The sequence below is a fragment of the Bufo bufo genome, chromosome 9, assembly GCF_905171765.1.
Source record: "Bufo bufo chromosome 9, aBufBuf1.1, whole genome shotgun sequence".
Classification (NCBI taxonomy): Eukaryota; Metazoa; Chordata; class Amphibia; order Anura; family Bufonidae; genus Bufo; species Bufo bufo.
The window spans coordinates 130,213,785-130,240,970 of NC_053397.1; the positions used below are offsets into that span (position 1 = coordinate 130,213,785).

At 49.7% G+C, this 27,186-nt stretch overlaps 1 protein-coding gene and 1 long non-coding RNA gene across 6 annotated transcripts in view; one reads left to right on the forward strand and one right to left on the reverse strand.

The window, feature by feature from the left end:
* The window catches only part of LOC120979628 (E-selectin-like), a 1,421,133-nt gene that overhangs the window by 501,831 nt on the left and 892,116 nt on the right, over window positions 1-27,186 (forward strand). The window lies entirely within an intron of this gene.
* On the reverse strand, window positions 19,038-20,690 carry LOC120979629. Its single transcript, XR_005774340.1, has 2 exons — window positions 19,457-20,690; window positions 19,038-19,204 (listed from the first exon to the last, which is right to left on the reverse strand). It is a non-coding gene; the product is annotated as an uncharacterized LOC120979629 (long non-coding RNA).

The following is a 27,186-nucleotide window of genomic DNA, read 5'->3' on the forward strand; positions in this document are numbered from 1 at the left end:
TAGGCCCCCCGGCACCCAGACAGAGGGAGAGCGGTCCCGTAACAGAGAATCTGGCCCTATTTCATCGCAGAATCTGTCTTCATGTCATAGCAGAGAATCAGGCTTCACGTCAGCCACCACTGGAACAGGCCACTGTCACACATTTAGGCCCCGGCACCCAGGCAGAGGAGAGAGGTCCCGTAACAGAGAATCTGGCCTTATGTCAGCGCAGAATCTGTATTCATGTCATAGCAGAGAATCAGGCTTCACGTCACCCACCACTGGACAGGCCACTGTCACACATTTAGGCCCCGGCACCGAGACAGAGGAGAGCGGTCCTGTAACAGAGAATCTGGCCTTATGTCAGCGCAGAATCTGTCTTCATGTCATAGCAGAGAATCAGGCTTCACGTCAGCCACCACTGGAACAGGCCACTGTCACACATTTAGGCCCAGGCACCCAGGCAGAGGAGAGAGGTCCCATAACAGAGAATCTGGCCTTATGTCAGCACAGAATCTGTATTCATGTCATAGCAGAGAATCAGGCTTTACGTCACCCACCATTGGAACAGGCCACTGTCACACATTTAGGCCCCGGCACCCAGACAGAGGAGAGCGGTCCCGTAACAGAGAATCTGGCCTTATGTCAGCGCAGAATCTGTCTTCATGTCATAGCAGAGAATCAGGCTTCACGTCAGCCACCACTGGAACAGGCCACTGTCACACATTTAGGCCCAGTCACCCAGACAGAGGAGAGAGGTCCTGCAACAGAGAATCTGGCCTTATGTCAGCACAGAATCTGTCTTCATGTCATAGCAGAGAATCAGGCATCACGTCACCCACCACTGGAACAGGCCACTGTCACACATTTAGGCCCAGGCACCCAGGCAGAGGAGAGAGGTCCCGTAACAGAGAATCTGGCCTTATGTCAGCGCAGATCTGTCTTCATGTCATAGCAGAGAATCAGGCAATCACGTCACCCACCACTGGAACAGGCCACTGTCACACATTTAGGCCCAGGCACCCAGGCAGAGGAGAGAGGTCCCGTAACAGAGAATCTGGCCTTATGTCAGCGCAGAATCAGTCTTCATGTCATAGCAGAGAATCAAGCGTCACGTCACCCACCACTGGAACAGGCCACTGTCACACATTTAGGCCCCGGCACCCAGACAGAGGAGAGAGGTCCCGTAACAGAGAATCTGGCCTTATGTCAGCACAGAATCTGTCTTAATGTCATAGCAGAGAATCAGGCTTCACGTCACCCACCACTGGAACAGGCCACTGTCACACATTTAGGCCCAGGCACCCAGGCAGAGGAGAGAGGTCCGTAACAGAGAATCTGGCCTTATGTCAGCGCAGATCTATATTCTTGTCATAGCAGAGAATCAGGCTTCACGTCACCCACCACTGGAACAGGCCACTGTCACACATTTAGGCCCAGGCACCCAGGCAGAGGAGGAGAGGTCCCGTAACAGAGAATCTGGCCTTATGTCAGCGCAGAATCTGTATTCATGTCATAGCAGAGAATCAGGCTTCACGTCACCCCACCACTGGAACAGGCCACTGTCACACATTTAGGCCCCGGCACCCAGACAGAGGAGAGCGGTCCCGTAACAGAGAATCTGGCCTTATGTCAGCGCAGAATCTGTCTTCATGTCATAGCAAAGAATCAGGCTTCACGTCAGCCACCACTGGAACAGGCCACTGTCACACATTTAGGCCCCGGCACCCAGGCAGAGGAGAGAGGTCCCGTAACAGAGAATCTGGCCTTATGTCAGCGCAGAATCTGTATTCATGTCATAGCAGAGAATCAGGCTTCACGTCACCCACCCCAGGAAGAGGCCACTGTCACACATTTAGGCCCAGGCACCCAGGCAGAGGAGAAAGATGCCGTAACAGAGAATCTGGCCTTATGTCAGCACAGAATCTGTATTCATGTCATAGCAGAGAATCAGGCTTTACGTCACCCACCACTGGAACAGGCCACTGTCACACATTTAGTCCCCGGCACCCAGACAGAGGAGAGCGGACCTGTATCAGAGAATCTGGCCTTATGTCAGCGCAGAATCTGTCTTCATGTCATAGCAGAGAATCAGGCTTCACGTCAGCCACCACTGGAACAGGCCACTGTCACACATTTAGGCCCAGGCACCCAGACAGAGGAGAGAGGTCCTGCAACAGAGAATCTGGCCTAATGTCAGCACAGAATCTGTCTTCATGTCATAGCAGAGAATCAGGCATCACGTCACCCACCACTGGAACAGGCCACTGTCACACATTTAGGCCCAGGCACCCAGGCAGAGGAGAGAGGTCCCGTAACAGAGAATCTGGCCTTATGTCAGCGCAGAATCTGTCTTCATGTCATAGCAGAGAATCAGGCATCACGTCACCCACCACTGGAACAGGCCACTGTCACACATTTAGGCCCAGGCACCCAGGCAGAGGAGAGAGGTCCCGTAACAGAGAATCTGGCCTTATGTCAGCGCAGAATCAGTCTTCATGTCATAGCAGAGAATCAAGCTTCACGTCACCCACCACTGGAACAGGCCACTGTCACACATTTAGGCCCCGGCACCCAGACAGAGGAGAGAGGTCCTGTAACAGAGAATCTGGCCTTATGTCAGCACAGAATCTGTCTTCATGTCATAGCAGAGAATCAGGCATCACGTCACCCACCACTGGAACAGGCCACTGTCACACATTTAGGCCCAGGCACCCAGGCAGAGGAGAGAGGTCCCGTAACAGAGAATCTGGCCTTATGTCAGCACAGAATCTGTCTTAATGTCATAGCAGAGAATCAGGCTTCACGTCACCCACCACTGGAACAGGCCACTGTCACACATTTAGGCCCAGGCACCCAGGCAGAGGAGAGAGGTCCCGTAACAGAGAATCTGGCCTTATGTCAGCTCAGAATCTGTCTTCATGTCATAGCAGAGAATCAGGCATCACGTCACCCACCACTGGAACAGGCCACTGTCACACATTTAGGCCCAGGCACCCAGGCAGAGGAGAGAGGTCCCGTAACAGAGAATCTGGCCTTATGTCAGCGCAGAATCAGTCTTCATGTCATAGCAGAGAATCAAGCTTCACGTCACCCACCACTGGAACAGGCCACTGTCACACATTTAGGCCCCCGGCACCCAGACAGAGGAGAGAGGTCCTGCAACAGAGAATCTGACCTTATGTCAGCACAGAATCTGTCTTAATGTCATAGCAGAGAATCAGGCATCACGTCACCCACCACTGGAACAGGCCACTGTCACACATTTAGGCCCAGGCACCCAGGCAGAGGAGAGAGGTCCCGTAACAGAGAATCTGGCCTTATGTCAGCACAGAATCTGTCTTCATGTCATAGCAGAGAATCAGGCATCACGTCACCCACCACTGGAACAGGCCACTGTCACACATTTAGGCCCCGGCACCCAGACAGAGGAGAGCGGTCCCGTAACAGAGAATATGGCCTTATGTCAGCGCAGAATCTGTCTTCATGTCATAGCAGAGAATCAGGCTTCACGTCAGCCACCACTGGAACAGGCCACTGTCACACATTTAGGCCCCGGCACCCAGGCAGAGGAGAGAGGTCCCGTAACAGAGAATCTGGCCTTATGTCAGCGCAGAATCTGTATTCATGTCATAGCAGAGAATCAGGCTTCACGTCACCCACCACTGGAACAGGCTACTGTCACACATTTAGGCCCCGGCACCCAGACAGAGGAGAGCGGTCCTGTAACAGAGAATCTGGCCTTATGTCAGCGCAGAATCTGTCTTCATGTCTTAGCAGAGAATCAGGCTTCACGTCAGCCACCACTGGAACAGGCCACTGTCACACATTTAGGCCCAGGCACCCAGGCAGAGGAGAGAGGTCCCGTAACAGAGAATCTGGCCTTATGTCAGCACAGAATCTGTATTCATGTCATAGCAGAGAATCAGGCTTTACGTCACCCACCACTGGAATAGGCCACTGTCACACATTTAGGCCCCGGCACCCAGACAGAGGAGAGCGGTCCCGTAACAGAGAATCTGGCCTTATGTCAGCGCAGAATCTGTCTTCATGTCATAGCAGAGAATCAGGCTTCACGTCAGCCACCACTGGAACAGGCCACTGTCACACATTTAGGCCCAGGCACCCAGACAGAGGAGAGAGGTCCTGCAACAGAGAATCTGGCCTTATGTCAGCACAGAATCTGTCTTCATGTCATAGCAGAGAATCAGGCATCACGTCACCCACCACTGGAACAGGCCACTGTCACACATTTAGGCCCAGGCACCCAGGCAGAGGAGAGAGGTCCCGTAACAGAGAATCTGGCCTTATGTCAGCGCAGAATCTGTCTTCATGTCATAGCAGAGAATCAGGCATCACGTCACTCACCACTGGAACAGGCCACTGTCACACATTTAGGCCCAGGCACCCAGGCAGAAGAGAGAGGTCCCGTAACAGAGAATCTGGCCTTATGTCAGCGCAGAATCAGTCTTCATGTCATAGCAGAGAATCAAGCTTCACGTCACCCACCACTGGAACAGGCCAATGTCACACATTTAGGCCCCGGCACCCAGACAGAGGAGAGAGGTCCTGTAACAGAGAATCTGGCCTTATGTCAGCACAGAATCTGTCTTCATGTCATAGCAGAGAATCAGGCATCACGTCACCCACCACTGGAACAGGCCACTGTCACACATTTAGGCCCAGGCACCCAGGCAGAGGAGAGAGGTCCCGTAACAGAGAATCTGGCCTTATGTCAGCACAGAATCTGTCTTAATGTCATAGCAGAGAATCAGGCTTCACGTCACCCACCACTGGAACAGGCCACTGTCACACATTTAGGCCCAGGGCACCCAGGCAGAGGAGAGAGGTCCCGTAACAGAGAATCTGGCCTTATGTCAGCGCAGAATCTGTATTCATGTCATAGCAGAGAATCAGGCTTCACGTCACCCACCACTGGAACAGGCCACTGTCACACATTTAGGCCCCGGCACCCAGACAGAGGAGAGCGGTCCCGTAACAGAGAATATGGCCTTATGTCAGCGCAGAATCTGTCTTCATGTCATAGCAGAGAATCAGGCTTCACGTCAGCCACCACTGGAACAGGCCACTGTCACACATTTAGGCCCCGGCACCCAGGCAGAGGAGAGAGGTCCCGTAACAGAGAATCTGGCCTTATGTCAGCGCAGAATCTGTATTCATGTCATAGCAGAGAATCAGGCTTCACGTCACCCCACCACTGGAACAGGCCACTGTCACACATTTAGGCCCCGGCACCCAGACAGAGGAGAGCGGTCCTGTAACAGAGAATCTGGCCTTATGTCAGCGCAGAATCTGTCTTCATGTCATAGCAGAGAATCAGGCTTCACGTCAGCCACCACTGGAACAGGCCACTGTCACACATTTAGGCCCAGGCACCCAGGCAGAGGAGAGAGGTCCCGTAACAGAGAATCTGGCCTTATGTCAGCACAGAATCTGTATTCATGTCATAGCAGAGAATCAGGCTTTACGTCACCCACCACTGGAATAGGCCACTGTCACACATTTAGGCCCCGGCACCCAGACAGAGGAGAGCGGTCCCGTAACAGAGAATCTGGCCTTATGTCAGCGCAGAATCTGTCTTCATGTCATAGCAGAGAATCAGGCTTCACGTCAGCCACCACTGGAACAGGCCACTGTCACACATTTAGGCCCAGGCACCCAGACAGAGGAGAGAGGTCCTGCAACAGAGAATCTGGCCTTATGTCAGCACAGAATCTGTCTTCATGTCATAGCAGAGAATCAGGCATCACGTCACCCACAACTGGAACAGGCCACTGTCACACATTTAGGCCCAGGCACCCAGGCAGAGGACAGAGGTCCCGTAACAGAGAATCTGGCCTTATGTCAGCACAGAATCTGTCTTAATGTCATAGCAGAGAATCAGGCTTCACGTCACCCACCACTGGAACAGGCCACTGTCACACATTTAGGCCCAGGCACCCAGGCAGAGGAGAGCGGACCCGTAACAGAGAATCTGGCCTTATGTCAGCGCAGAATCTGTATTCATGTCATAGCAGAGAATCAGGCTTCACGTCACCCACCACTGGAACAGGCCACTGTCACACATTTAGGCCCAGGCACCCAGGCAGAGGAGAGAGGTCCCGTAACAGAGAATCTGGCCTTATGTCAGCGCAGAATCTGTATTCATGTCATAGCAGAGAATCAGGCTTCACGTCACCCACCACTGGAACAGGCCACTGTCACACATTTAGGCCCCGGCACCCAGACAGAGGAGAGCGGTCCCGTAACAGAGAATCTGGCCTTATGTCAGCGCAGAATCTGTCTTCATGTCATAGCAGAGAATCAGGCTTCACGTCAGCCACCACTGGAACAGGCCACTGTCACACATTTAGGCCCCGGCACCCAGGCAGAAGAGAGAGGTCCAGTAACAGAGAATCTGGCCTTATGTCAGCGCAGAATCTGTATTCATGTCATAGCAGAGAATCAGGCTTCACGTCACCCACCACTGGAACAGGCCACTGTCACACATTTAGGCCCCGGCACCCAGACAGAGGAGAGCGGTCCTGTAACAGAGAATCTGGCCTTATGTCAGCGCAGAATCTGTCTTCATGTCATAGCAGAGAATCAGGCTTCACGTCAGCCACCACTGGAACAGGCCACTGTCACACATTTAGGGCCCAGGCACCCAGGCAGAGGAGAGAGGTCCCGTAACAGAGAATCTGGCCTTATGTCAGCACAGAATCTGTATTCATGTCATAGCAGAGAATCAGGCTTTACGTCACCCACCACTGGAACAGGCCACTGTCACACATTTAGGCCCCGGCACCCAGACAGAGGAGTGCGGTCCCGTAACAGAGAATCTGGCCTTATGTCAGCGCAGAATCTGTTTTCATGTCATAGCAGAGAATCAGGCTTCACGTCAGCCACCACTGGAACAGGCCACTGTCACACATTTAGGCCCAGGCACCCAGGCAGAGGAGAGAGGTCCCGTAACAGAGAATCTGGCCTTATGTCAGCGCAGAATCTGTATTCATGTCATAGCAGAGAATCAGGCTTCACGTCACCCACCACTGGAACAGGCCACTGTCACACATTTAGGCCCCGGCACCCAGACAGAGGAGAGGTTCATTCAACTTTGGGTTGCCCCACAATATAATGGTAAAATGAAATTAAAAATAGTATTGAATGAGGAAGTGCCCTGGAGTAGAATAATATATTGTTAAGGGGAGGTAGTTAATATCTAATCTGCACAAGGGATGGACAGGTCCTGTGGGATCCATGCCTGGTTCATTTTTATGAACGTCAGCTTGTCCACATTGGCTGTAGACAGGCGGCTGCGTTTGTCTGTAATGACGCCCCCTGCCGTGCTGAATACACGTTCAGACAAAACGCTGGCCGCCGGGCAGGCCAGCACCTCCAAGGCATAAAAGGCTAGCTCTGGCCACGTGGACAATTTGGAGACCCAGAAGTTGAATGGGGCCGAACCATCAGTCAGTACGTGGAGGGGTGTGCAAAGGTACTGTTCCACCATGTTAGTGAAATGTTGCCTCCTGCTAACACGTTCCGTATCAGGAGGTGGTGCAGTTAGCTGTGGCGTGGTGACAAAACTTTTCCACATCTCTGCCATGCTAACCCTGCCCTCAGAGGAGCTGGCCGTGACACAGCTGCGTTGGCGACCTCTTGCTCCTCCTCTGCCTTCGCCTTGGGCTTCCACTGGTTCCCCTGTGACATTTGGGAATGCTCTCAGTAGCGCGTCTACCAACGTGCGCTTGTACTCGCGCATCTTCCTATCACGCTGCAGTGTAGGAAGTAAGGTGGGCACATTGTCTTTGTACCGGGGATCCAGCAGGGTGGCAACCCAGTAGTCTGCACACGTTAAAATGTGGGCAACTCTGCTGTCGTTGCGCAGGCACTGCAGCATGTAGTCGCTCATGTGTGCCAGGCTGCCCAGAGGTAAGGACAAGCTGTCCTCTGTGGGAGGCGTATCGTCATCGTCCTGTGTTTCTCCCCAGCCACGCACCAGTGATGGGCCCGAGCTGCTTTGGGTGCCACCCCGCTGTGAACATGCTTCATCCTCATCCTCCTCCACCTCCTCCTCATCCTCGTCCTCCTCGTCCTCCAGTAGTGGGCCCTGTCTGGCCACATTTGTACCTGGCCTCTGGTGTTGCAAAAAACCTCCCTCTGAGTCACTTTGAAGAGACTGGCCTGAAAGTGCTAAAAATGACCCCTCTTCCTCCTCTTCCTCCTGGGCCACCTCCTCTTCCATCATCGCCCTAAGTGTTTTCTCAAGGAGACATAGAAGTGGCATGTTGGTGGAGTACTCGAAACAGCGCAACAGGGCACACAGGTCTCTCATGGAGGCCCAGTCATTGGTGGTGAAGTGGGTCTGATCCGCAGTGCGACTGACCCGTGTGTGCTGCAGCTGAAACTCCACTATGGCCTGCTGCTGCTCGCACAGTCTGTCCAGCATATGCAAGGTGGAGTTCCACCTGGTGGGCACGTCGCATATGAGGCGGTGAGCGGGAAGGCCGAAGTTACGCTGTAGCGCAGACAGGCGAGCAGCGGCAGGGTGTGAACGCCGGAAGCGCGAACAGACGTCCCGCACTTTATGCAGCAGCTCTGACATGTCGGGGTAGTTGCGAATGAACTTCTGCACCACCAAATTCAGCACATGCGCCAGGCAAGGGATGTGCGTCAAACCGGCTAGTCCCAGAGCTGCAACGAGATTTCGCCCATTATCGCACACCACCAGGCCGGGCTTGAGGCTCACCGGCAGCAACCACTCGTCGGACTGTTGTTCTATACCCCGCCACAACTCCTGTGCGGTGTGGGGCCTGTCCCCCAAACATATGAGTTTCAGAATGGCCTGCTGACGTTTACCCCGTGCTGTGCTGAAGTTGGTGGTGAAGGTGTGTGGCTGACTGGATGAGCAGGTGGAAGAAGAGGAGGAGGAAGCTGAGTAGGAGGAGGAGGAGACAGGAGGCAAAGAATGTTGCCCTGCGATCCTTGGCGGAGAAGGACGTGCGCCAAATAGCTCTCCGCCTGGGGCCCAGCCGCCACTACATTTACCCAGTGTGCGGTTAGGGAGATATAGCGTCCCTGGCCGTGCTTACTGGTCCACGTATCTGTGGTTAGGTGGACCTTGCCACAGATGGCGTTGCGCAGTGCACACTTGATTTTATCGGACACTTGTTTGTGCAGGGAAGGCACGGCTCTCTTAGAGAAGTAGTGGCGGCTGGGAACAACATACTGTGGGACAGCAAGTGACATGAGCTGTTTGAAGCTGTGTGTGTCCACCAGCCTAAATGACAGCATTTCATAGGCCAGTAGTTTAGAAATGCTGGCATTCAGGGCCAGGGATCGAGGGTGGCTAGGTGAGAATTTACGCTTTCTCTCAAATGTTTGTGAGATGGAGAGCTGAACGCTGCCGTGTGACATGGTTGAGATGCTTGGTGACGCAGGTGGTGGTGTTGGTGGTACATCCCATGTTTGCTGGGCGGCAGGTGCCAACGTTCCTCCAGAGGCGGAGGAAGAGGCCGAGGCGGCGGCAGCAGCAGCAGAAGAGGCCGAGGCGGCAGCAGCAGAAGATGTAGCAGGGGGAGCCTGAGTGACTTCTTTGTTTTTGAGGTGTTTACTCCACTGCAGTTCATGCTTTGCATGCAGGTGCCTGGTCATGCAGGTTGTGCTAAGGTTCAGAACGTTAATGCCTCGCTTCAGGCTCTGATGGCACAGCGTGCAAACCACTCGGGTCTTGTCGTCAGCACATTGTTTGAAGAAGTGCCATGCCAGGGAACTCCTTGAAGCTGCCTTTGGGGTGCTCGGTCCCAGATGGCGGCGGTCAGTAGCAGGCGGAGTCTCTTGGCGGCGGGTGTTCTGATTTTTCCCACTGCTCCCTCTTTTGCTACGCTGTTGGCTCGGTCTCACCACTGCCTCTTCCTCCGAACTGTGAAAGTCAGTGGCACGACCTTCATTCCATGTGGGGTCTAGGACCTCATCGTCCCCTGCATCGTCTTCCACCCAGTCTTGATCCCTGACCTCCTGTTCAGTCTGCACACTGCAGAAAGACGCAGCAGTTGGCACCTGTGTTTCGTCATCATCAGAGACGTGCTGAGGTGGTATTCCCATGTCCTCATCATCAGGAAAAATAAGTGGTTGTGCGTTAGTGCATTCTATCTCTTCCACCCCTGGGGAAGGGGCTAGGTGGATGCCCTTGGGAAACCCTGGCAGCAGAGTCTTTAAACAGCATAAGAGACTGCTGCATAACTTGAGGCTCAGACAGTTTCCCTGATATGCATGGGGGTGATGTGACAGACCGATGGGCTTGGTTTTCATGCGCCATCTGTGCGCTTTCTGCAGAAGACTGGGTGGGAGATAATGTGAACGTGCTGGATCCACTGTCGGCCACCCAATTGACTAATGCCTGTACCCTGCTCAGGCCTTACCATCCTTAGAACGGCATTGGGCCCCACCAAATATCGCTGTAAATTCTGCTGGCTACTGGGACCTGAGGTAGTTGGTTCACTAGGACGTGTGGCTGTGGCAGAATGGCCACGTCCTCTCCCAGCACCAGAGGGTCCACTAACACCACCACGACCATGTCCATGTCCGCGTCCGCGTCCCTTATTAGATGTTTTCCTCATTGTTCCCGTTCACCACAATTTTGAGAATGGCAAATTTGGGAATGCTTTTTCAACCCAGAACAAAAAGTCTGCTTTTTTGGTCACTACAAATAACTTGACCAGCTAAAACTGTGCAGATTTGGTTGAATAGAGATGTGAGACCTGTTTTTTTTTTGCGCTGTGTGACAGTTATAGGTTTAATCACAGAATGACACTTCTATCAGCACGCTAGCGTGTGCCTTAGGTTTTTCTGAATGATACTATCAATAACTTCAATGTAAGATTTTCTTTTTGGGATAGATTTCAAGTATGCCTGAAATACCACAAACGAGTTATTTTCAGAATGGCAAATTTGGGAATGCTTTTTCAACCCAGAACAAAAAGTCTGCTTTGACGGTCACTACAAATAACTTGACCAGCTAAAACTGTGCAGATTTGGTTGAATAGAGATGTGAGACCTGTTTTTTTTTTGTGCTGTGTGACAGTTATAGGTTTAATCACAGAATGACACTTCTATCAGCACGCTAGCTTGTGTCTTAGGTTTTTCTGAATGATACTATCAATAACTTCAATGTAAAATTTTCTTTTTGGGATAGATTTCAAGTAGGCCTGAAATACCACAAACTAGTTATTTTCAGAATGGCAAATTTGGGAATGCTTTTTCAACCCAGAACAAAAAGTCTGCTTTGACGGTCACTACAAATAACTTGACCAGCTAAAACTGTGCAGATTTGGTTCAATAAAGATGTGAGACCTGTTTTTTTTTGCGCTGTGTGACAGTTATAGGTTTAATCACAGAATGACACTTCTATCAGCACGCTAGCGTGTGTCTTAGGTTTTTCTGAATGATACTATCAATAACTTCAATGTAAGATTTTCTTTTTGGGATAGATTTAAAGTAGGCCTGAAATACCACAAACTAGTTATTTTCAGAATGGCAAATTTGGGAATGCTTTTTCAACCCAGAACAAAAAGTCTGCTTTGACGGTCACTACAAATAACTTGACTAGCTAAAACTGTGCAGATTTGGTTGAATAGAAATGTCAGGTCTATTTTTTAGGCGCTGGGTGACAGGCTCAACTTGCCCCTGATGTAATATATGGCCAAAAAATAACCAGACTGTTGATGGTTAAATGCACTTCGGTGACACAGGCTCAGCCTGCAGCTGATGTAGTATATGGCCAAAAAATAATCAGACTGTTGATGGTTAAATGCACTTGGGTGAAACAGGCTCAGCCTGCAGCTGATGTAGTATATGGCCAAAAAATAACCAGACTGTTGATGGTTAAATGCACTTCGGTGACACAGGCTCACCCTGCAGCTGATGTAGGATATAGCACAAAATAACCACACTATCGATGGTTAAATACACTTGGTGATAGCTCGTGCTGGCGCACCACAAGTCACAAAATGGCCGCCGATCACCCCAGAAAAAAAGTGATCTAAAAACTCTCTGGCAGCCTCAAAAAAGTGAGCAAGTCAATAATAGCACTTCAATGATCCACAGCTGCAGATCGATCACAGAATGAAGTCTTTTGGAGGAGTTAATCTGCCTAATCTCGCCCTAACGTCGCAGCTGCAACCTCTCCCTATACTGATCATAGCAGAGTGACGTGCGGCGCTACGTGACTCAGCTTAAATAGAGGCTGGGTCACATGGTGCACTGGCCAATCACAGCCATGCCAATAGTAGGCATGGCTGTGATGGCCTCTTGGGCCAAGTAGTATGACGCTTGTTGATTGGCTGCTTTGCAGCCTTTCAAAAAGCGCCAAGAAAGCGCCGAACACCGAACCCGGACTTTTACGAAAATGTTCGGGTTCGGGTCCGTGTCACGGACACCCCAAAATTCGGTACGAACCCAAACTATACAGTTCTGGTTCGCTCATCCCTAGTTATATGCCTAACTAACTGGGACAAAGTCCTCAAAAATAAAAATACAGCCACAAAATGGTATATTTTTAAAAGCATCCTTAAATCAAATTGTGAGAGGTACATACCTTATAGGAATAAAAGGTTAAGTAACAGGAAAAAAAAACCTATGTGGATAAATAAAACTGTAAAGAAAACCATAAATGACAAAAGGAAAACATTTAAAATCACTAAAACAGGAGGGTAGCGAGGAAGCACTGAAAAACTATAAGGAAAAAAATAGAATATGTAAAAAAAAACTAATAAAAGCAGCCAACTAGAGGCAGAGAGATTAATTGTCAAAAAGAGCAAAACTAACCCTAAAATGTTTTTCAATGATATAAATGGTAAAAAGTATAAATCTGAAGGTGTTGGGCCTCTAAAGAATAATGAGGGGGGAGTTGCAGAGAGCGACGAGGAGAAAGCAAAGCTGTTAAATATTTTTTTTCTCCACTGTATTCACTGGGGACAATAAACTGTCAGATGAAATGCAGAATGTAAAAGTAAAAAATGCCCTGTCTGACCCAGGAAGAAGTACAGTAGCGTCTTAAAAAGATTTAAAAGGGGTATTCCCATCACAATGATGACAGTTTAATCTGTAAATAGGGTGCCAGTGATCATTTTGTAAATATATTGTATTAGCAAATTCCCACCCTTCTTGAGCAAATCTTTCCCTCCTACCTCATTGTTGTCCTTTGGTTTCCCATAGTTACGGCCACCGCTTGCCTGGCCTAATCCATGGGCCACGCTTGCGCAGATAAACCACATCGATCCAGTGGCCTGCCTCTCATTTCATTCATGAACGCGCACGGTGCCGAGCGGCTGCGCATGCGCTGTTCTTTATTCCTTTGTGCCGTGTCTGAAACAGAGCCGCGCATGCTCTGTTTGGAGCACAGACTTCGGAGATAGGCAATAAGGAGGAAAAGGTAAGTGCAGGACTATCGCTGGACTGACTGCTTCCGCTCTGCTGTGTAAGTGAAAGCATGTACTCGGCGTGCCGCATGACCGGCTGTGGGAAACCCGGTCAGTGCACATCTGCCGCTCTGCATGCCCCGTCCTCCAGCTCTCACACTGAGCAGACCTTGCTATTCTGCTGTACCCCCCTTGTCACTGGCACCTATGGAATAGAGGGACACAGAGGGGACGACATTATGAAGTGGATGGACACAGGGGAGGACATTATGGAATGAAGGGACACAGGGGACGACATTATGGAGTGGAGGGGAATAGAAAGATGTAGCAGAGCTGTATAGGAAGCGTATCATCTACAGTGCTAGTGGGGGAGGGGAAGACAGATGTAGCAGAGCTGTGTATAAAGTGATCTAAACACAGTGCTGGTAGTGGAGAGGAAGACAGATGTAGCAGAGCTGTATATGAAGCAGTTCAAGGAAGACAGATGTAGCAGAGTTGTATTTGAAGTTATTCAAACTCAGTGCTGGTAGTAGAGAGGAAGACAGATGTAGCAGTGCTGTAAATGAAGTGGTTCAGGGAAGACAGATGCAGCAGAGCTGTATCAGTAGCGATTCAAGCACAGTGCTGGTAGGGGATTGGGGAAGACAGAAACTTTTGGGCTAATGTATATTAGTGACTTATTGTTTTGCTACACAGATTGGGTTTGTAAAAGATAAAACAGGTTTTGTGTGTAAAACTGTATTAGACTGCAGGATAGCAGCATGTTACTGTCTACTGAGCACTCAAGGACTGAGTTCTCAGTGTGATGTCATAAGGAGGTGTGGCCGGCCTTCACTCAAACTGCCTAAGCCCGCCCAGCCTTAGGCTCCATTCACATGTCCGCAAAATGGGTCCGCATCCGTTCCGCAATTTTGCGGAACGGGTGCGGACCCATTCATTCTCTATGGGGACGGAATGGATGCGGACAGCACACAGTGTGCTGTCCGCATCCACATTTGCTCCAATATTTTGTCCATGGTTGGCGAGGTCATCTATACCTGTTCCCCACTGGGGTATCTATTTATTATCCAGAACCTCTTTGGCCTTATGCAATGGTTCTTTTAATGCTGTACTTTGTCCAATTGTGATCCTTCCACCCTGTGTGTTATCCACCATTGTTCTGTATTGTCTGTCATTGTATTTTATTGGATTTTCCTGTTTCGGGAACCATAATAAAGTTTATATATATTGTTAGCTGTGCTGTGCCTGTTCTCTCTTTTTGGTGTTGATACTTGGTCCACGTATCCGTAGTTAGGTGGACCTTGCCACAGATGGTGTTGCGCAGTGCACACCTGATTTTGTCCCCCACTTGGCTGTGCAGGGAAGGGATGGCTCGCCTGGAAAAGTAGTGGCGGCTAGGCACAACGAACTGTGGGACAACCACCACCATCAGATTCTTAAAACTGTCCGTGTCCACCAGACGGAATGACAGCATTTCATAGGCCAGGAATTTGGAAATGCAGGCATTCAGGGCCAGGGATCACGGGTGGGTAGGGGGGTACTTCCTCTTTCGCTCCAGTGTTTGGGAGATAGACAGCTGAACGCTTCAATGGGACATTGTGGAGATGCTTGGTGACCCAGATGGTGGTGGTGCTGGCAGATCCTCTGTTTGCGGGGTGGCAGGTGCCACTGTCACTCCAGAGGTGGATGAAGAGGCTGAGACTGCAGCAGAAAAGGGAGCAGGAGCAGCTATAGACCTTTCTTGGTTTTTGAGGTGTCTACTCCACTGCAGATCGTGCTTTGCACTTAGATACCTGGTCATGCAGGTTGTGCTCAGGTTTAGAACGTTTATGCCTCGCTTCAAGCTCTGATTGCACAGCGTGCCGACCACTCGTGTCTTGTCGTCAGCAAAATGTCTGAAGAACTGCCACACCAGGGAACTTCTTGGAGCTGGTTTTGGTGTGCTCGGTCCCTTGGTGCGGTGGGCAGTAGCAGGCTGCTCCGCTTTTGCACCCTGCTCCCTCTTTTGCTGTGCTGGTGGCTCTGTGAGACCACCGCCTCTTTGGCCGAACTACACAGGTCACTCGCATGACCTTGATTCCATGTGGGGTCGAGGACCTCATCGTCCTCCACATCATCTTCCACCCAGTCTTCACCCCTGCCACCCTTGTTGGTCTGCACACTGCAGAAAGCCGCAGCAGTTAACACCTGTGTTTCGTCATCATCCGAGACGTGCTGCGGTGGTCCTCCCATGTACTCATCCTGAAACATAAGTGGTTGGGCATCGGTGCACTTAATCTCTTCCACTTTTGGGGCAAAGCTATGTGGATGGACCTGGGAAACCCTGCCAGCAGAGTCATCAAAAAGCAGAAGAGACTGCTGCATGACTTGGGGCTCAGACTGCTTGGCTGATTTGCAAGGGGGTGGGGTGAAAGACTGATGGACATCGGCTGCAGGTGCCAAGTGTGGTCAATGTGAAGGAACTGGATCCACTGTCAGCAACCCAATCTACTATCGCCTGTACTTGTTCAGGCCTCACCATTCGTAGAGCAGCATTAGGCCCGACCAAATACCTCTGCAGGTTTTGTCGCCTACTCGCACCTGAGGAAGGGGTTTCACTTGTGCGTATAGCTGGCACAGATCGACCACGTCCTCTCCCTGCAACAGGAGCACCACCAGCAGCTCCACGACCTGGGCCACGTCCCTTATTTGACGCTCTCCTCATATTTTTTAAATTTTGGATTTTGCCCTAAATGGGTGTTTAATTATTAGTAGAATAGAACGACAGTATGTAAAGGTGTATCTCACACGGCCCTGAACCAGACTATGACTCAATAAAAGATTTTTTTTCCCCCAAAATGGCTGTATTTCAAATGCCTAATTCAAACCCCTGTATGTATAGGGGGGGTCACACACGCCCTGAATCAGTGTAGGCCTGAAGTAAATATATCTTTGCACAAAATGGCTGTATTTCAAATGGCTGTATTTCAAATGCCTAATTCAAACCCCTGTATGTATAGGGGGGATCACACACGCCCTGAATCAGTGTAGGCCTGAAGTAAATACAGTACAGACCAAAAGTTTGGACACACCTTCTCATTCAAAGACTTTTCTTTATTTTCATGACTATGAAAATTGTAGATTCACACTGAAGGCATTAAAACTATGAATTAACACATGTGGAATTATATACATAACAAACAAGTGTGAAACAACTGAAAATATGTCATATTCTAGGTTCTTCAAAGTAGCCACCTTTTGCTTTGATTACTGCTTTGCACACTCTTGGCATTCTCTTGATGAGCTTCAAGAGGTAGTCCCCTGAAATGGTTTTCACTTCACAGGTGTGCCCTGTCAGGTTTAATAAGTGGGATTTCTTGCCTTATAAATGGGGTTGGGACCATCAGTTGCGTTGAGGAGATGATAGTCCTACTGAATAGACTGTTAGAATTTGTATTATGGCAAGAAAAAAGCAGCTAAGTAAAGAAAAACGAGTGGCCATCATTACTTTAAGAAAATAAGGTCAGTCAGTCAGCCGAAAAATTGGGAAAACTTTGAAAGTAAGGGCTATTTGACCATGAAGGAGAGTGATGGGGTGCTGCGCCAGATGACCTGGCCTCCACAGTCACCGGACCTGAACCCAATCGAGATGGTTTGGGGTGAGCTGGACCGCAGAGTGAAGGCAAAAGGGCCAACAAGTGCTAAGCATCTCTGGGAACTCCTTCAAGACTGTTGGAAGACCATTTCAGGTGACTACCTCTTGAAGCTCATCAAGAGAATGCCAAGAGTGTGCAAAGCAGTAATCAAAGCAAAAGGTGGCTACTTTGAAGAACCTAGAATATGACATATTTTCAGTTGTTTCACACTTGTTTGTTATGTATATAATTCCACATGTGTTAATTCATAGTTTTGATGCCTTCATAATCATGAAAATAAAGACTGTTGGTAATCAGGAGGGGGCGGAGGAGAGATAGGAACCGGGCCGGCACCTCTGCCTACCTGTAGCTCCCCTAGCTGAAAAATGAACCAGTTAATAAACACTCGAGACAACAGGTAACCTTTAGCTGGGTGATGATCAGCCACAGCTTATTTATTTTAAACGGCAAAACCAAAGAACATCATCTTGGAGCGGTATGCCAACCGCCGGACTGCCAGCGGGCAAGTACGCCATCAGCCATCTCCAACACTCCGCTGTATCAAATGCCGCCAGCTGTGACTTCATATTTCAAATCATACCGCCATTCTTAAAAGAAGAAGACAACATAAATATCTCCAAAACAACAGTTATACATGTTCCTTCACCTTTCTTTCCAACTTTCTTATTTTTTTTATTTTTTTTTATTTTTATATAATACCCCTGGAGAAAACCAGAATCCCAAGGCAACTCCACGCTGAAACTACCCATTCAAGGGCGGGAGGGTGGGCAACTCGGCTTCCGCTATCAAAGAGGAAGTGCAGCAGCAGAGGAGGGGGTTATATAACCCGGTTAGAGGGAGGAGACATACCCTACGCCCCTTACAGTGATGAATCTCCCACAATCCCTTAACCCCTTAGGTACCTAACCACACAGGGCAAGGTGCCACACATGAGCCCAGGCTGGGAAGAGGAAGGGGGACCACCAGTCCCTAAGCACCCTCCCTAAAAAGTCGGGCGCTTGCCAGACTGTTGGTAATCAGGAGGGGGCGGAGGAGAGATAGGAATCGGGCCGGCACCTCTGCCTACCTGTAGCTCCCCTAACTGAAAAATGAACCAGTTAATAAACACTCGAGACAACAGGTAACCTTTAGCTGGGTGATGATCGGCCACAGCTTATTTATTTTAAACGGCAAAACCAAAGAACATCATCTTGGAGCGGTATGCCAACCGCCGGACTCCCGGCGGGCAAGTACGCCATCAGCCATCTCCAACACTCCGCTGTATCAAATGCCGCCACGGAGGAGACCCACAGCCTTAAACAGGGCTCCGACCACCACCCAGCAAAAACATGGCCTGTTCAATCCCATCCTGCAAGCCGGAAATGAAGATATCTAGACCAATCTCCGTCAAGTGAACACCATCAGGCCTCATAAGGGACCTATTATCAACCTCTAGTTGGCGATGTCTCACCACAATTCCCCCACGGGACCGCACAAACCGAGACATGCGGGAATTGACTGTCCTCCTACATTTTTCAGCAGCCTCGGCATCTCTGGCCCCGTGCCAAGCCACCCGAGGGATGATTAAGGACGAGAACCTCTCAATGTCAGAGCGCATAAGGGTCATGAGCTCAGCCAAACGTGATAGGCATAGGTCATTGCCACCGGCATGAATGACAAGAATCACGGGACCCCTGGAATGAAAACCGATATCTACCACCTCTGTAAGAATCTGTGACCATTTGAGACCTCGGATACCCTTCCAGGATAGGTCCACTTCACGAAATCCCAGCATCCGACCTCCAGGCCTGCACTCCGCCCTTTGAGCTGCCCAAAAAATGTACGAGTGGCCAACCAACCAGACCGCCGGGCGCACCACACCTGAAAGAAAAAACAGTTAGCACAAATGTAACATAAGATGACGCTGCGAACTCGCGCTGCACACTCACTGGAATAAATCTAGGCGTAACAAACCTGAGGAAACAAAACATCCATACACCTGTAGTCTCAGAGTTCAGGTATGTATCATTTTTTTTATTTTATTTTTTTTTAAATCAAGAGATCCGGCCTGATGTACCTGGCATAACAGGCAGATTGCCACCTACCAATGCGCATTACCTCCGACTCCGGCAAGCCAGCTCTGGCCGCCTCCGTAGCAGCACCAATGCGAAACGAATGGGTGCCAAAATCCTCCGGCTCAACTCCCAACCGATACAAGCAAGCGCGAAAAACAGATACAAACTGAAATTTAGTCAGGGGGGAGACATCCTGGTGAGTGAAGAAATTGGTACCCCCAACGCGTAACGCGCAGTAAGCAGAAACTAAACGAACTGGACAAGCCACGCCCGCCACCTGATGAAGAGGGATCCACCCCCCCCTGCTAAACTGATCCGTTTTAGATCTACAAACCAGGACCCTAATAGCCCCATTCCCGCAGACCACATCCTGAAACAACAAACCCCCTGGCTTCTTACCAGAGGGGGGGAGCAATTCGCCCACTCGAAGGGCAGCGAAAAAGGCCAAACTAAAACAAGCCGAGAACAACGTTGCTTCAAACGCTGAAGCACACACCCCCGAACATGCTTCGACCAGCCTACACAACAGGCCAAACGAAATAGGCCGTCTACAATCCTTAAGCACATATTCCTTCTTCCAACCCTTCATGGCCTGCCTGATGACAAAATGCTTGGAGACATCAGGCCAACCACAAAGACGAAAGAAAAAAGCTACTCCAGACAACCGCCGCTGCGCAACTGGTGCAGACACACCCATCGATCTAAGTTTGAGTAACCATTCCACCGTCACCTCCAAGCGGAGGGAATCCTGCGTGGAAACGTTCCTAGCGCCCACCCCTGATAACCAGTCGGCCCATGCCTTACCATGACCCCGCCAGGTCGCTGGAGACACCGAAGACCCAACCAGGGACATCAGTTGCTGGCCACCAAACGCCATAGGTACTCCGGACATTCCTTCCCGATGTGCTCCGCCTCCGGAAGCAGCTCCCGAAAAACCTGCCAACGAAAACGGGAAAGAGCATCAGCAATACTGTTATCAACACCTGGAACATGTCGAGCCCTGAAATAGATATTATGCTCCAGGCAACGCAAGACCAAATGTCGCAGAAGCGCAATTACCGGGAGGGAAGAAGAAGACAGGCGGTTGATACAATGGACCACACTAAGGTTATCAGACCAAAAGCACACGTGGTGATCTGAAAGGTCCTGACCCCAAATCTCCACCGCCACCACGATCGCAAATAACTCCAGCAACGTCAAATTCTTACAGAAGCCCTGCGAGCGCCACAAATCCAGCCAAGGAGCAGAGCACCATTCCTTACCAAAAATGGTGCCAAAACCACAGGCACCGGAGGCATCCGAAAAAAGGGACAGAACCGAATTAGGCATCTCGTCAGAGATCACACACGTGTGCCCATTGTAAGAGTGTAGAAACTCCTGCCATACACGCAAGTCGGCTTTCAGGGACCTAGTCAGACGAATGCGATGATGCGGGGATTTAGCCCCCCGGGTGGCCAATGACAATCGCCTGGAAAAAACACGGCCCATGGGCATAACACGACATGCAAAACAAAGCAAACCTAGTAATGATTGCAGCTGTTGAAGGGTAACCTTACGCACTACCAGAAAACCCTCTATCAAATACAACAACTTCTGTAACTTATCACTGGGCAAGCGAAAAACCATCTCGACAGAGTCAATTTCAATGCCAAAAAAGGACAAACACGTGACCGGACCCTCAGTTTTTTCTGCTGATATGGGAACCCCAAACCTAGCCATACAGGCCAAAAAACGTATTAAGGAGAGAAAGACAACTGCCCCCCGATCCCGGGAAAACAAACAAAAAATCATCCAAGTAGTGTATGACCGACGAGGATAAAGTCTCATACCTGACCACCCATTCCAAAAAAACAACCAAACATCTCCAAATAGTGGCAGGAGATAGAACACCCCATGGGGAGACAAGTATCATAATAAAACAGACCCTCAAAGGAACAACCCAAAAGATGATGACAATCCGGGTGAACGGGCAAAAGCCGAAAAGCCGATTCAATGACCGATTTCGCCAGAAGGGCGCCACGACCTGCATTCCTAACCAGCGAAACCGCCCGATCAAAGGATACATAAGACACAGAGGCCTCCTCAGGCAGAATGGCATCATTCACCGACGAACCCTTGGGGTAGGATAAGTGGTGTATGAGGCGAAACTTACCAGGTTCTTTCTTGGGAACAATACCCAAAGGAGACACTCTAAGGTTGGGAAACGGAATAGATTGAAACGGCCCCATGACTCTACCCAAAGACACCTCCTTACCCAACTTCTCAGGAAGAACCTCAGGAAGCTCCCTAGCAGACCGTAGATTATCGGAAAACACGGGAAACCTACTCAAAACAAAAGGTATGAAGAAACCAAACGTGAAACCAAAGCGAAGCTGAGAGGCAGCCGCCTTATTGGGGTAAATGTCTAACCATGGGGACATCTCTGCTACGCTCACCGGGGTCCTTAGGGTCTCCCGAACCGGGCGGCTTGAAAAGTCTGGATGGGGGGCGGGAACACCGGTTATCAGCGTGGTTGCCTCCGCAGGATGAGCATTCATGTTTGTATTTGCACAGACCTGCGTATTTACAATGGCCTTCGTTGAAAAGCCAGCACACCCCGGGGCGGCGGACGGCCACTGGCCCCTGACCAGAAATCGCTCCGGAACCAGTGGCCGCACTAGGAAAGGGGGGCTGACGTTGAGACACCATGAGGCGAAGCCAAACATCAGTAGCCTTAATGCCCCAACCCACCTCCGGATGTAACGCTAACCGCCGCCGGAATTCTTCATCATATCTCCACCATGCGCTCCCACCATGGGCTCTATAACCGCTATAAATAGTGTCTTGATAGACAAACAATTCCGAACAGCGGTCAGGGTGACGCTGACCCATGATACAACCTAACACCGAAAAGGCTTGCAACCAGTTATTAATGGTCTTAGCGACCCTGGGTTTTCGATCAAACGGCTTGTCAGGAAAACGCCTCTCTTTGTCCACCGTATGCTGATCCACCGATATAAGAGACCAAATGTCAATATATTGGTTGGACCAGATTTTTTCTTTCGCCGTGTCGTCCAGATGACAACCCAGGGGGCTAACACCACAAAAGAAAGAGTCCTTATATACTCCTGCTAAAACTTGGGCACGCGTCAAAGAAGGAGAAGGGGTAGGAGAAGAGGACATTTTAGAAAGCAATGCTTTGAGCGTCGACTCCAAAGCCGCACTAACCCCCCCTCCCCCCATGCCCCGGTATATTGGTACTCACCAGGTGCGTCAGTCGCCAGAACCGAAGAAGGACCGGGTACCGGGATCTCAATCCGGGGCTCTGTCACTGGAGCCAGGCTGGGAGCCCTGGAAGCATGACTAGGCACCCGCCTCTTACGTTTTGCACCAGCCGCCCGACCAGACTCCTCAGATGCGCCCGTCGATCCATCCGAAGATGACGGATAGCGCCACCTAGAGGACCTGGAACGCCTGCTGCTACCAGAAACCCTGGAACGGTGACGGGACTGGCGCCTGCGCGCATGGCGATGATAACGCCTCCTACTGTCCGGGGATGATGATGAAGTGTCAGACATCTCCCTGCGCCTGCGCGACTTAACGCTGCTCCCAGGGGTTTGGGGCGGCAGAGAGGGTTGAGGCTGAAGGGAAGGCTGAGGCAGCTGAGGGGGGTGGGATGGCAGAGAGGGGTCGGCAGCTACCATAGGGGGCTCCCCCAGTGAGGCAGCAGACCCCATTAAGCCGACCTGGCTGCCAGTAATTATCATGGGAGCAACCCCTGCACCCCCTTGACTATCGTTAACAATGGCTGAGAAAGAGGGGGGGTCGGGGGGGAGTCGCACGACTCGATGCTGCCCTGCGCTCCCATGATCCTATGAACACTCGCCTGCCATGCACTGATTAATTCCGGCGCGGCTGGAGATGAGGAATCCGGAAAGGGCGGGGCTAAAGCGCACTGAAGCGCCGAACTAGGATGCCGGCCGGACGGGACAGCGCATGCGCGGGGCCGGGAGCTGCGGTGAGTGCCTGAGGACCTAAGGGGGGGGGGGTGCGGGGAGAGCAGGGGGACTATGGCCTAAACGGGTGGGAGGGCGGGTGCGCCGAGCGGACCGCCGGCCTCCATGAGAAGCAACGGCGCTGCCTGCAGCTTGCGGCAGCGCCGCCACATTCCCAACGGTCACAGCAGGAGAAGAGGGCAGAGGGGAGCCAAGGCTGCTCAAAAAGGAATGCAGCCAGCCCTCTCCCCCTTCAGAATAACACGCCATAAGGGCCTCCTTAAGTGAAGCGTCCCTTGCGGACATCTCTGTGCGGACAGCCAGACCTACCAACTCGGCTTCCGCTATCAAAGAGGAAGTGCAGCAGCAGAGGAGGGGGTGATATAACCCGGTTAGAGGGAGGAGACATACCCTACGCCCCTTACAGTGACGAATCTCCCACAATCCCTTAACCCCTTAGGTACCTAACCACACAGGGCAAGGTGCCACACATGACCCCAGGCTGGGAAGGGGAAGGGGGACCACCAGTCCCTAAGCACCCTCCCTAAAAAGTCGGGCGCTTGCCAGAAAACTCTTTGAATGAGAAGGTGTGTCCAAACTTTTGGTCTGTACTGTATATCTTTGCACAAAATGGCTGTATTTCAAATGGCTGTATTTCAAATGGCTGTATTTCAAATGCCTGATTCAAACCCCTGTATGTATAGGGGGATCACACACGCCCGGAACCAGTGTAGGCCTGAAGTAAATATATCTTTGCACAAAATGGCTGTATTGCAAATGGCTGTATTTAAAATGCCTAATTCAAACCCCTGTATGAATAGGGGGGATCACACACGCCCTGAATCAGCGTAGGCCTGAAGTAAATATATCTTTGTACAAAATGACTGTATTTCAAATGGCTGTATTTCAAATGCCTAATTCAAACCCCTGTATGTATAGGGGGGATCACACACGCCCTGAATCAGTGTAGGCCTGAAGTAAATATATCTTTGCACAAAATGGCTGTATTTCAAATGGCTATATTTCAAATGCCTGATTCAAACCCCTGTATGTATAGGGGGGATCACACACGCCCTGAACCAGTGTAGGCCTGAAGTAAATATATCTTTGCACAAAATGGCTGTATTTCAAATGGCTGTATTTCAAATGCCTAATTCAAACCCCTGTATGTAGAGGGGGAATCTCACAGGGCCTGAACCAGTGTAGGCCTGAATTCAATATTGGTGCACCAAATGGCGGTATTTAAAATCTCTGAATGTAACCCAAATGTATTAAGGGTGTATCGCACAATGACATCTGCATCAAAGGCTGCCAACTAAATTTTTTTGTGCCCAAATGAGTGTTTGTTTAAAAACTGAATTTGACAGCAGTATATAAGCCTGTAATTTCACACGTGCTGATGCTGCAAGGCCTGAAAAGAGTTTTTTTTGTCAAAAGAGTGTGTTTTTCAAACCCCAGAAAATGATGGGTGTATTTCTACCTTAAATTGCACACTGACTAATACAGATGTTGTAAATTGCCAAAAAAGTCTTTTTTTGCTAACAGAATATGAAAGCTGTAGATATTAAACTTGAATTTAACACTTGCAGATCTGGAAAGTACTGTTTTTTGAAAGAAAAAAAAGTGTGTTTTTCAAACCCCAGAAAATGATGGGTGTATTTCTACCTTAAATTGCACACTGACTAATCCAGATGTTGTAGATTTCTAAAAAAAGTATTTTTTTTGCTAACAGAATATGAAAGCTGTATATATTAGGCTACTTTCACACTAGCGTTCGGAGCGGATCCGTCTGATGTTTCATCAGACGGATCCGCTCCGATAATGCAGACGTTTGCATCCGTTCAGAACGGATCCGTCTGCATTATTACTTAGAAAATTTTCTAAGTCTGAAAGTAGCCTGAGCGGATCCGTTCAGACTTTACATTGAAAGTCAATGGGGAATGGATCCGCTTGAAGATTGAGCCATATAGTGTCATCTTCAAGCGGATCCGTCCCCATTGACTTACATTGTAAGTGTGGACGGATCCGCTCGCCTCCGAACGGCCAGGCGGACACCCGAACGCTGCAAGCAGCGTTCAGGTGTCCGCTCACTGAGCGGAGCGGAGGCTGAACGCTGGCAGGCGGATGCATTCTCAGTGGATCCGCCTCCACTGAGAAGCATTGGGGCCAGACGGATGCGTTCGGGGCCGCTCGTGAGCCCCTTCAAACGGTGCGCACGAGCGGACACCCGAACGCTAGTGTGAAAGTAGCCTAAAACTTGAATTTAACACTTGCAGATCTGGAAAATACTGTTTTTTGGAGAAAGAAAAGTGTGTTTTTCAAACCCCAGAAAATGATGGGTGTATTTCTACCTTAAATTGCACACTGACTAATACAGATGTTGTAGTTTCCCCCCAAAAAATGGTGATTTGCAATGTCCCAAAAGCTCAGATGCAGTGCTGGTGCACTGAGCATGCATAAAATAGCCGCCGCCACCACCCACCTAACTAACAGAATTCTAAATGTTAGTATTTATTGGTTAATGAGCTCAGGGCAGGATAAAACGATTGTGCCCTGCACCCACACAACTGTTTGTCTGTAGATCGCTGAGTTAGATTCTCTCCTATGCTCTCCCTGAAATCACAAGTCCAGCAGCATCCTCTCCCTACACTTGTAACAGCAGAGTGACGTGCAGCGCTACGTGACTCAAGCTTATATAGAGCCTGGGTCACATGCTGCTCTGGCCAATCACAGCCATGCCATTAGTAGGCATGGCTGTGATGGCCTCTTGGGGCAAGTAGTATGACGTTTGTTGATTGGCTGCTGTGCAGCCTTTGAAAAAGCTCCAAGAAAGTGGCGAACACCAAACCCGAACCCAAACTTTTCCGGAAATGTTCGGGTTCAGGGTCCCAAAATCCTAAAGTTCGGTACGAACCCGAACTTTACAGTTCGGTTTCGCTCAACCCTACTCAGGAGTCAGTATTGGGCCCTATTCTCTTCAATATATATTTATTAATGATCTTGTAGAAGGCTTCCACAGTAAAATATCACTTTTTGCAAATGACACTAAACTGTGTAAAGTAATTAACACAGAAGATGACAATATACTGCTACAGAGGGATCTGGATACATTGGAGGCTTGGGCAGAGAAGTAGAAGATGAGGTTTAACACTGACAAATGTAAGGTTATGCACATGGGAAGTTATAATGCAAGTCACCCGTACATACTGAATGGTAAAACACTGGGTAACACTGACATGGAAAAGGACCTAGGAATTTTAGTGAACAGCAAACTAAGCTGTAGAAACCAGTGTCAGGCAGCTGCTGCCAAGGCCAATAAGATAATGGGTTGCATCAAAAGTGGCATAGATGCCTGTGATGAGAACATACAGTGGGGCAAAAAAGTATTTAGTCAGCCACCAATTGTGCAGGTTCTCCCACTTAAAAAGATGATAGTCCTGTAACTTTCATCATAGGTATACCTTCACTATGAGAGACATAATGAGAAAAAAAAATCCAGAAAATGACATTGTCTGATTTTTAAAGAATTTATTTGCAAATTATGGTGGAAAATAAGTATTTGGTCAATAACAAAAGTTCATCTCAATACTTTGTTATATATCCTTTGTTGGCAATAATAGAGGTCAAATGTTTTCTGTAAGTCTTCACAAGGTTTTCACCTTGCTGGTATTTTGGCCCATTCCTCCATGCAGATCTCCTCTAGAGCAGTGATGTTTTGGGGCTGTCACTGGACAACACAGACTTTCAACTCCCTCCAAAGGTTATCTATGGGGTTGAGATCTGGAGACTCACTAGGTCACTCTAGGACCTTGAAATGCTTCTTACGAAGCCACTCCTTCATTGCCGGGCGGTGTGTTTGGGATCATTGTCATGCTGAAAGACCCAGCCATGTTTCATCTTCAATGCCCTTGCTGATGGAAGGAGGTTTTCACTCAAAATCTCACGATACATGGCCCCATTCATTCTTTCCTTTACACTGATCAGTCTTCCTGGTCCCTTTGCAGAAAAACAGCCCCAAAGCATAATGTTTCCACCCCCATGCTTCACAGTAGGTATGGTGTTCTTTGGATGCAACTCAGCATTCTTTCTCCTCCAAACACGACGAGTTGAGATTTTACCAAAA